The sequence below is a fragment of the Asparagus officinalis genome, chromosome 4 (assembly GCF_001876935.1).
Source record: "Asparagus officinalis chromosome 4, Aspof.V1, whole genome shotgun sequence".
Lineage (NCBI taxonomy): Eukaryota > Viridiplantae > Streptophyta > Magnoliopsida > Asparagales > Asparagaceae > Asparagus > Asparagus officinalis.
This window is the reverse complement of record NC_033797.1, coordinates 30114023-30125679: the sequence shown is the minus strand read 5'-3', so window position 1 is coordinate 30125679 and position 11657 is coordinate 30114023.

Here is an 11657-nt window from a genome sequence, read left to right as displayed (position 1 = left end):
TTGTGTCTCATTCATTATACAGATGATCCAACCATTGGGGCTGATAGAACTCCTTGTCGGCTTTCCAACGCATTTGGAATCACTCAGATCCGGGTTCAGACAAAGAAGTTACAGCGAAAAACAGTCAAAGCTGAACTGAGGCACCTACGGTGTCTCGGCCAAGTCAAGACACCCCAAGGGTGTCTCGGCCAAGCCAAGACACCCCTAGGGTGTCTCAGCGCGGATTTGGGCCCTTTAAGTGGTTTTAACCGCTTCGCAACCCCTCATGCCTATAAATACAAGCCTTAGGCCTCATTTTTTTGGGATCTGGAGTTTTGGAGAATTGGCGAAGCCCTGCCGGAGTGAAGAGTGATCGAGCCCTTCAACGTAAGAGAGTTTCTTCGTCAGATTTACATCACCCGTACCCGATCCTTAGTATTATCCCGTTGTGGTAATACTAAGAAGAGCAAATATCTCGCTTTTATCGAGATAGGCGCTTCAAGTTTCTAGATCTCCTCGCGGATCGACGAAGCTCTGGATCAGATCTGATTGCCAGGTAGTCCACGGATATCGACGTCCCCGTCACAGGCTAAAGACCCACGCAAGCAAGAGACGACGAACGGATCTTGTGTTTATTTTCAAGAAAGTTGTAATTTTTATTTCTTTGTTGTTTGAATTCATTTGTAACGTTTGAAGTTTAATGAAATCAATGATGAATGCAACTTTCGACGAAAACATAATGAGCAAACCCCTCCTAATGGAGATAGGGATCTAAATCAGACAATAGGTGAAATGATGAGATCTAGAATTTCTCGTGCATCCACTTCCGGGAACCCAATAGATAACAATGCGTTGATGGATCTGCTGCAAGCAGTGACAACTGTAGTCACCAGACAACAAGATCAAATTGATCATAATCGGACAAATGGTCAAAATGAGGAGCACCCAAAATTAAGAAGTGGCATGGGAGAATTTAAGAAACTATCTCCACCCAGTTTTGAGGGAACAACTGATCCCATGATTGCTGAGCATTGGATCACAGAAATGGAGAAGGTCTTCACATACATGAAATGCCCTGAAGAGGAGAAGGTTGATTATGCAGTATACATGTTAAAAGACCGCGCTTACGGGTGGTGGCAAATGCAGGTCAGGACGTTGGGAGAGAAAGCATACAAGTTATCATGGGAGGAGTTTAAAAAGATTTTTTATGAAAAATATTTTCCTTCAACTGTTCGCAAACAAAAAGAACAGGAGTTTCGAAAGTTGGAGCAAGGTGACAAGACAGTAGCTGAATATGAAGAAGAGTTCACCTATCTATCAAAATTTGTCATTCACTTGTTGGGTAATGAGGAAGATAGAGCTCGTCGCTTCGAGGAAGGGCTTCGACCGGACATTCGGAAGACGGTCAGTGCATTTGAACTCCCTACATATGGAGAAGTATTAAAGAAGGCCTTGTTAATTGAGAAAAATGAAATTGATACAAAACCAAAGAATGAGGCGAGCAGCTCCTACCCAAAGAAGCGATTCTGGCAAGACAATCGCAGTGGAAGAAATAAGAATTGGAGAAACAAAAAGCAGAATTTTGGACGCAGAGAAGGGCAATTTCCAAATCAGACAACTTTAAGATGTGATGTTTGTCACAAACTGGGGCATGAAGCGAAAAATTGTTGGAGGAATACCGGAGCTTGTTTGAGATGTGGTCAGAAAGATCACAAGATAGCAAATTGTCCCCTACAACAATCATCTCGGAATACTTTCCAGACTGGCCAGTCCAGTGGTGGGAATCGGTATCCTCAAGCCAAGGCCCGAGTTTATTCTCTAACTGAGAAGGAAGCAGAAGCAAACCAGGATGTGGTGACAGGTACGCTAACTTTTGCATCAGTTCCTGCTCGAGTACTATTTGATTCTGGTGCATCGCATTCCTTTATTGCTGCACAGTTTGTTAAGAGAAACAAATTACCATGGAACAAATATCCATTACCAAGAATTGATGATCTATTTGATCAATTACAAGGAGCTCAGGTATTTTCAAAGATTGATCTCCGTTCTGGTTACTATCAATTAAAGATTAAGCCGGAAGATGTGCCAAAGACTGCATTTCGAACCCGTAATGGTCATTATGAATTTTTAGTTTTACCATTTGGGCTCACAAATGCACTTGCAGCATTTATGGATCTTATGAACAGGGTATTTAAACCTTTCTTGGATCAGTTTGTTGTGGTATTTATTGATGATTCTGATATACTCAAAAAGTAAAGAAGAACATGAAGAACACTTGAGGCAGGTGTTGCACACATTAAAGGAAGTAAAGAAGAACATGAAGAACACTTGAGGCAGGTGTTGCACACATTAAAGAGAGAACAATTGTATGCGAAACTTAAGAAATGTGAATTCTGGTTCACATTAAAGAGAGAACAATTGTATGCGAAACTTAAGAAATGTGAATTCTGGTTGGAGGAAGTAGCATTTATTGGGCATGTAATCTCTAAGGAAGGGATTTCTGTGGACCCTGAAAAGGTAAAAGCCATTATTAAATAGGACAAACCGACTACGGTGACGGAGATACGTAGCTTTCTTGGTATGGCTGGCTACTATAGAAAATTTGTGGAATGATTCTCTCGTATTGCTTCACCTCTAACTCGTCTTACTCAGAAGGAAGTTAAATTTATTTGGTTAGATGAATGTGAGAAAAGCTTTCAAGAGCTAAAAAGTCGATTAGTGTCTGCTCCAATACTTACATTACCCAGTGGAGACACAGGCTTTGCTATCTATAGTGATGCCTCTAGAAGAGGACTGGGATGTGTACTTATGCAAAATGGAAAAGTCATAGCATATGCTTCAAGGCAGTTAAAGCCTTATGAACAAAACTATCCCACTCATGATCTTGAGTTAGCGGCAGTAGTGTTTGCTCTTAAAATTTGGAGACATTATTTATATGGAGTACATTGTGAAATATATACTGACCACAAGAGTTTGAAATATATATTTACCCAAAAGGAGTTGAATTTACGGCAAAGAAGATAGTTGGAGCTTCTGAAAGATTATGATATGACCATCCATTATCACCCTGGCAAGGCAAATGTTGTTGCGGATGCCTTGAGCCGTAAAAATTCATGTAATTTAGCTTGCCTAATTACTTCTCAAAGAAAAATATTGGAGGACTTGGATCGTACTGGAATTGAAATTAGAGTCTACCAAATTGGAGTTAAATTAGCAAGTATGATAATACAACCCTCTTTGCTAGATGAAATTAAAGCAAACCAGCAAAATGATCCTCAGCTGTTGAAGATAAAGAAAGATGTGGAGGAAGGCACTCGAGGAGAGTTTAAGATGCATAAAGATGGATCATTGAGGTTTGGAACTAGAGTTTGTGTGCCTAACATACCAGAGATAAAGAAAAATATTCTAAATGAAGCACATCACTCTTTGTATGCTATGCATCCTGGATCAACAAAAATGTATAAAGACCTGAAGGAAATATATTGGTGGAATAATATGAAGAAGGAAATTGCCACCTATGTTGCAGAGTGTTTCACTTGCCAACAAGTAAAAGCTGAGCATCAAAGACCAGCTGGATTAGTCCATAACTTGGACATACCAATGTGGAAATGGGAAAAGATCACCATGGATTTCGTCACTGGCCTTCCGAAATCCTTGAGAAAGAATGATGCAATATGGGTAATTGTTGACCGGTTGACAAAGTCAGCACACTTTTTACCTATCAATATGAAATTCTCATTAGAAAAACTGACTAAGATGTACATTAATGAGATAGTAAGGTTGCATGGTGTACCAATATCAATAGTTTCTGATCGAGATCCTAGATTCACATCAGAATACTGGAAAAGTGTGCACAGGACTCTGCAGACTAAACTAAATTTCAGCTCAGCTTATCATCCACAGACAGACGGCCAATCAGAACGGACAATTCAAACACTGGAAGATATGTTAAGATGTTGTGTACTGGAAATGAAAGGGTCGTGGGAAGATTATCTGCCTCTGGCCGAGTTTGCATATAATAATAGCTACCAAGCTAGCATTCAGATGACACCATATGAACTTCTTTATGGAAGGAAATGTAGATCTCCTATTCATTGGGATGATGTGGGAGAAAGAAAACTTCTTGGACCAGAGTTGGTACAGCAAGCAATTGATAAAATTCAATTAGTTCGAGAACGTCTTCGCACGGCACAAAGTCGTCAGAAGAGTTATGCTGATCAAAGAAGAAGAGAATTAGAATTTCAAGTAAGCGATCATGTTTTCTTAAAGGTTTCGCCTACCCGAGGAGTGAAAAGATTTGGAATCCAAGGGAAGTTAAGCCCAAGATTCATTGGTCCTTTTGAAATTCTAGAGCGTATTGGTCCAGTGGCGTACAGATTAGCATTACCCCCAGCTCTGTCTGGAGTTCATGATGTATTTCATATATCCATGCTTCGGAAGTTCATCCGAGATCCAAATGAGATCATTGAGTTGTCTCCAGTAGAGCTCAAGCCAGATTTGACCTATGAAGAAAGACCAGAACGTATTGTGGATTATAAAGAACAAGTGCTCCGACACCGAATAATCAAATATGTGAAAGTTCAGTGGAAGAATCACTCTGAAAGAGAAGCTACTTGGGAGACTGAAGATTCTATGCGAGAGAGATATCCAGAGCTCTTCGAGATATAGGTATGTTAAGTTTCGAGGACGAAACTTTTTATTAGGAGGGAAGAGTGTAGTAACCCAAACAATTAGTGCCTTAAAAACTTATTTAATGGAGAAATTTTTTTTCTTTAATTACAGGTGTTTTTGCCGTGATTTGTAATAGCTTGTAGGATCCCTCGACAGGTCAGTCCTAGAACTGATGAGAGGAAGAGCCAGTAACTTACTTGGTTGAGATATCCGCTTCAGATTCTTATCTCCTTGGTGAGACAGGAATTCTTATCGATCTAATCTCTCTTGTTGTGCTGCCGAAGTGCTACCGAAATTTCCGCTGCGCACAACAACCTCTTTAACGGAAGTATAAACAGGAAAAAAATCAAAGAAAATCGTAGAAAAAAACTGAAAAAGAGAAAAAAAACAGACAACACTCTCCTCCCTAACAGACTCCTGGAATCAATAGAAAACTTGTGAAGGGGAGAAAAGGAGACCAAGGCAAGGAATCAACATCCCAATCTATTAAGGTAAATCTCCTTTCAATTTCATAGTAACTCTTAGTAAATTGAATCAAAATAGGATGAATAAGGGAATTAATTTGTTATGAATAAAAAAAAAGGAATCTAGGGTTTTCAAGAGGAATTTCTTATGTGTTTAGGAGGCATGAAATAAACTGAAAAAAAAGCTAACCTTGTTTTTTGGGGGGGTTTCCGCCGTCGGCCTCTCCTCGTCGCCGTCCCACTTCCATGGCGGAGAGAAAGAGAGGGAGTGAGAGAGAGAGAGAGATGGAAGAGAGAGGGAGAGAGAGATGAGAGGAGAGGAGAAGAAAACCGAAGGAAAAAAAGAAGAAGAAGAAGAACAGATGAGGAGAAAGAAAAACGGAAAAAAAAAGAGAAAAAAAAACGAAAAAACGAAGAAGGGAGAAAGATGAAGAACGATCAGGAAGTCTGGAGTTAGATAAGGAGAGGAAAACTTGTTTTAAGCCCCCTGAACCATGAAAAATTTCAAAACAAACATTTTAGTAATATAAGTTATGGTTGAAATAAAATGAAAAAGGACTGGAAAAATATTTATCAAGCCCATGTCTTTTGTTCAGTTGTAAACCAGTCCAATCAGAGGAATAAACAATAACATTTAGACTTGATAATTCTCTATAACCCCCTGCATTATTATAAGTTACTAGAAAGTCCAAAAGCTAGTATATGAGAGTTATAAAATCTTGATAAATTGCTAAAACTAACAATAAGCTCATATGGACTGAAGAATTTAATCATTATTGATTATATTTGAGTTTATTAGACTCTAGATTATGAATTGATTTACCTATAATATATGTTTGTTCTGAATTAATAATTAGTCATATATCTTACATTATAGGTTCTGGTTGATATTCGGGAGACTAATATTTTGAGAAAGTCGTGACCACTAGAGGTGAGTTCATTTCTCACTAGTATTTTATAATATGAAATTGCATGAGTTTATATTTGATTTATCTTGTGATAAAAATAAATAAATAAATAATATGTCTTTTCATGTATATAAAGATTTGACCTATTTCTGTTGTGGTCTATCCTATAATACAATGTTAGCCTCGTACAATATATGAAAAGCTAATTTGATCTTTATGTAAAATATAAAAAATAACTTTGGCTCTCGTGCAATTTTCAAATAATTGTGGACCTTGTTATATCTAAAAGTTGTTGATGAAATATTGGAACGTATTTCAATAGATTAACGGATTCAAAGATTTTCCGTGGTTTAGTATCTGATAAAATGAAAAGTAAATATCTGTAAACTGTTTTAACAGAAATGAGAAGTTTTACCATGTCAATTTCATCTGAAATATCTGCAAATTCTGATATGCAAAGTATTTCTCATTTGACATGTGAGCTTGATGTTTTCAAACCCTCAAATAGTCCACTATGGATTGGTTCTGCCTGCCATATGGTGAATGCACCTTTATTTGACCCTTCTGTATTGGCCCTTCTGAAATCTGTTCTGGCCCATCTGTATTTGGCCGGTAGCCTATGGCAGTGTTAGGTGCATTCGGTTCCCGGGAATTATCTGTTATCTGATGCGGTTTACGCATTCCCTTGCTACTGGGCTAAAATTCGTAGCCTTAGTGTGACCTATGAGATGACTTTTACATTCATGGAATACTCATCGAGAAATAAGATTCTGATAATTTGACTGTGAAATTGAGAAAACAACAATTCTCTGATTTTGCCCAAATTAGTAGTTCTTTTCTTCTTAATGTTTACCTTGATTCAAAAAGAGTTTGATTCCAAGAAATTTCACAGTTTATTCAGTTGCACATGAGAAAGGAAATATAATTGTTGTTTTCTTTTTTAAAAAAAATGACAATATTACGATATTTGGATCGTAGTTTACTATCTTTGAATTTCTCATGTAAAATTTGTAATTCATTATTTCTGAGAATTATTCTTATTACTATTTTGTTAGTTATCTAGGAACTCTAGTGGGATTTGTTCTCACTGAGCGCTAGCTCATTCCGTTGTTTTTAATTTTTTTTCAGATCCGGCGTAGCTTCATAGTAGCCGATTTTTTTTGATTTGAGTTGTTGGCTAAGAGGCGTTATATGGAGAGCCTCTTCTTGTTGATGTTACCTTCAGCGTATTTTCTTTTGTTTTGTAAAAATGCTTATAACAGTGAGCTTGTGGGTTGTAAGTACCGATCATATATATATATATATATATGTGATATGAATTGCCAGGCTTGACTCGTGCATAAGACTTGTCTCGTGCACGGGTCGCTGCTGTCGCGTACCATGTATTTTATGAATTTCCGCTGCAGATTCGGGGCGTGACAATCGTCGAAGGAACAACCAGAGAACCCAACTCCGGCCTCTTATGAGTTCTTCGTGTGCAAGAAAGAATAGTGATCTATAGAATCAGTCATCTGAAGGAGTTTGAGGACTCTAACTGCACATTAACCCTTACCTAAACCTCTTGTTGGATAATTGACATTAATAGTTTGGCGCCCATCATGAGGCTTATCATCTTTCTTCATACGAGATGTCTACTTATGAGCATCCTGGTCAAACTTTCGACCTACTCCCTGAAGAATTGTGTGCGGGCTATGTTACTCAAGCCCAGTTGGAAGAATACGCATAGAGCATCTCTCAATCTTTCCAGCAACAGTTTGTTGCATTCAACAATGAACTCCTTAGCGAAATTCCTTCCTAACAACACTCATCATCATTCATTCCTCCACATCTAGTGGGTCAACCATTCATTCCTCTACAGCCTAGGCATGTAGTCTAGGCTGGACAACAAGAAGACTATGCCGAGCACGTCTCTCTCCCACCTCGCCAACAAACTCGTTTTGCGACCCCTCCTAGGCAGCATCAACTATACATGGAAGCTGTATGGGAAAGCCCTAGCTATGGTCATGATGGCCAAGAGTATGCTACAGGGGTGGCATCATGTGGACCCCGGCTTCCTCATACCGCTCAAGGCTCCTAGACCACTAATCTTGCATCTGGTTATGACTGGACCTTTCAACCAATTGTTGGGGCCATAGGGGGAATACTCCCCTCGTCGGTAGTATCATGAATGCTACTTGTGACAAATTTAAGATGTCTCATGTGGAAAAGTACAAAGGTGAAGGAGATCCAGCTGAGCATGCTCAGAACTATTATGATACAATGCCAGAAGTTTCTGCACCACTTCTTGGCCAACACCAAGCCGAAGCTGCCTCTATATGTCTTGCTCTAGATGAGACAGAAATCCAGAGAAAGCCTCAGGGGTTACATTAAGAGGTTCCAGGCCAAGAGACTGAAAGTCGATGACCTTGGCAGCGTGGTCGCAGTATTTGCCGTCGTGGCCGGCCTGGAGAGCAATGAGCTAGCTGACTCGCTCATTAAGAAACGAGTCACCAGTAATGAGCAGCTAATGGCTAAGGCCCATATGTACATAGATGTGGAAGACACCCAAAACTATAAGAAGGCGGCCAGAGTAGCTAAAGCAATAGCAGTAGCAACAACAGAGAGGAAGCAGCAAAGGGTCCCTCCAGAACCGACCCTATACTAAACAAAGACGACAAGATGGATCAAAGGAAGGACTTTGCTAAGAAGTCGGCCTACCTCAGCTAAAGACCTTGGCACCTACTCACAGTAAGACCAAGGCGCTCCATCTACAAAAGCTCTTGGTATCCTCTCAGGGTAAAACTAAGGTACGCTTCAACTCGGTCAGTTTCGACTCAAAAGAACTTGACACCAACTCAGGATAAGACTAAGGTGCGCCATCAACAAAAGCCCTTGGTACCCTCTCGACATAAAACCAAGGCATGCTTCAACTCGGCCGGCTTCGACTCAAAAGATCTTGGCACCTACTCAGGATAAGACCAAGGTGCGCCATCGATAAAAGCCCTTGATACCCTCTCAGGGTAAAACTAATGCACACCTTGACTTAGTTGGCTTCGACTCAAAAGACCTTGGTGCCTAGTCAAGGTAAGACCAAGACGCGCCATTGACAAAAGTCATTGGTACCCTCTCGGGGTAAAACCAAGGCACGCCTCGACTAGGTCGGCTGCAACTCGAAATACTTTGCTATCATTTTCATGAGTAAAATCAAGGCACGTCACTAACCAAAAGATCTTGGTGCCTACTCAGGGTAAAATCAAGGCATATCGACTCGACCTACATTAGCTAAAAGACCTTAGCATCTTCCTAAGCCAAAAGTACGTACCCTAAAATCTTGGTGTCATCGAGTAAATCCAAAGCACGAGGTCGAGTAGCACTACTCCCCACACACGGAGCCGACTTGTCTTAACTCCATCTACTTCAACAAAAAGACCTTGGCATCTTCCTAAGGCTAAGGCATGTACCTCAAGACCTTAGTGTCATTGCAAATAAACTCAAGGCACGAGGTCGAGTAGCACTACTCCCCACACACGGAACCGAGTCGCCTCGACCCAAAGGATGGACTGATACTCAAAGGTATGTAGTTTAAATTAACAAAAATAAAAATATTTCTATCTAAAAATGTCTCCATTGTAGAAAGTACTGAACAAGCAAAGGCCTAGAACTTGGCGCCTTCATAAAAGCCCCAGACACGCATCCCAAGACTTTAGTGTCAACACAAGTAAACCCAAGGCAAGAGGTTAATGCATCCCGGTACAAAGGCACCAAGTTTAATTTCACTCGGACTCAACCAACCGAGGCCCAGCGAAAGGGGCCAATGTTGTGCCATAGAAATAAGTGTTGATCAATATTTACCTGGCTGGCACATGTCTTGACGCAGCGCGGAAGTAGTAGCATCGGAATCCACCATGAACAATCTTCGAATCCACGAATAGCTTCGAATCCACGAAATAAATATTGAATAAAAATAAAATTTTATTAATCAAAAGTTATTATCCTTTGGGGTTACATGACGCTTCTTAAATAGAAAAATAAATAAGACTCCTAGTAAGATTAGAATTACAAAGAAAGAAAGTATTAAATTCTATCCTAAAAATGACTCCCTATAATAGAGGAAACAAATCATGAATTAAAATTAAATTTATTTCCTAATCTAATTGGACTCTAATATTAAATTTATTTCCTAATCTAAATAGACTCCAATTTTATTACTTAAAATAAACTAGAAGCTGATTATTTTTAGATTTCAGCTAAAACTAGGTATTACTGATGAGATTTTAAAAATCTGACAATCTAGTTGGCTCCGTCTTGTCGAGATAGGTGATTTACATATATAATATGTTAGAATCCGCCTTCTGGGTTAGAAGATATGAACATTTCTTTGCGGATGTCAATAATACTTATAAATCTGTATTTAGCTCGTGATTGTCTGCATCCCCCATGAAATTATCAGTTAAGCGTCCTACATCAGTCTCCCCTTGTTGAAAGAAGCTCGGCCCCGAGCTTATATTTGTTAGAATAGTAGCTTCATTGATAAATAATTTTCTTCTTTTGCAACGATCAACATCTGTCTTGTATTTAGTATTGATTTTCTCCATTTGTTCTTTTACCTCCTCTGGTAGGATTTCTTTTGAATCAAACTTGTGTATGAATCTTTTCTATGACATGTGTATGTAACTGGCAGCATGTGGCTCTGTAGTCGACATAAAAAAACTCCTCCAAATATTTTTCTTGTTGCTTCTCATATTCTAGTGTCGATGGTATCATCTCACCATTGTTGAAATTATTGATGACTATTGCTTCCAAAAAATAATTTTCTTCCTCATACTCCATACACAATTCTTTTATCTCCTTTATTTCAAGCTCTCTACCAAGTAATGCACACATAGCATCAATTGCCTCGCTCTCTATTTTATCCTTCTCCTCCATCAGAACAATATCAATATGTGTAACATCACTCATGATATCATGTAGAATATTTATCTTCATTAACATATCATCATCAACATCAGGAACCTCAGAATGAATCTTGATGGTGGCAAAATCTTCCTTTCCGGGGGTGAGCATCTTGTTGTTTGCCACTAGAGAAGCCTTCTCCTTAGCAATCTCTATCTTAAATGTCTTCGGTTCTAAGATTTACATAATTGATGAAGTCTTTATTGGTTCTTCCTCAGTGCTCTTCATAAATCCAGACTCTTTCTCAGAGATGAATTGAGGTTTATTAATTTTCCCATAATCATAACTAGTTTGATAACTCTCTAAAAACATCCATGATATTGGTCGTATGTCGTTTTGCTCAATTTATCGCTCCACCTTCTTCGCTAGACGGGCAGTAGCGGCTAAGATAAAAGAATCTTTTAAAGGCACCTTACATTGCTTGTAGTTAGAAGGTAAGAAACGGTCTCTCAATAATTTCTTCATCTTTGCCCACGTTCGAACCGGATCCTTCCCTTGATGGTATCGATTTATCAGTACTTCATCCCACCATACAGATGATTTTTCTTTAAGCCTGTAGACCACTAATTTAACTTTCCAATCTTCTGGGATGATCTTATACTCAAAATACTTATCCACTTTATCAATCCAATCAAGGAAATCACCAACATGAAGCTTTCCGTTGAAGGATGGTATTTTTAATCTTCTAGTGTCATAATTGTCC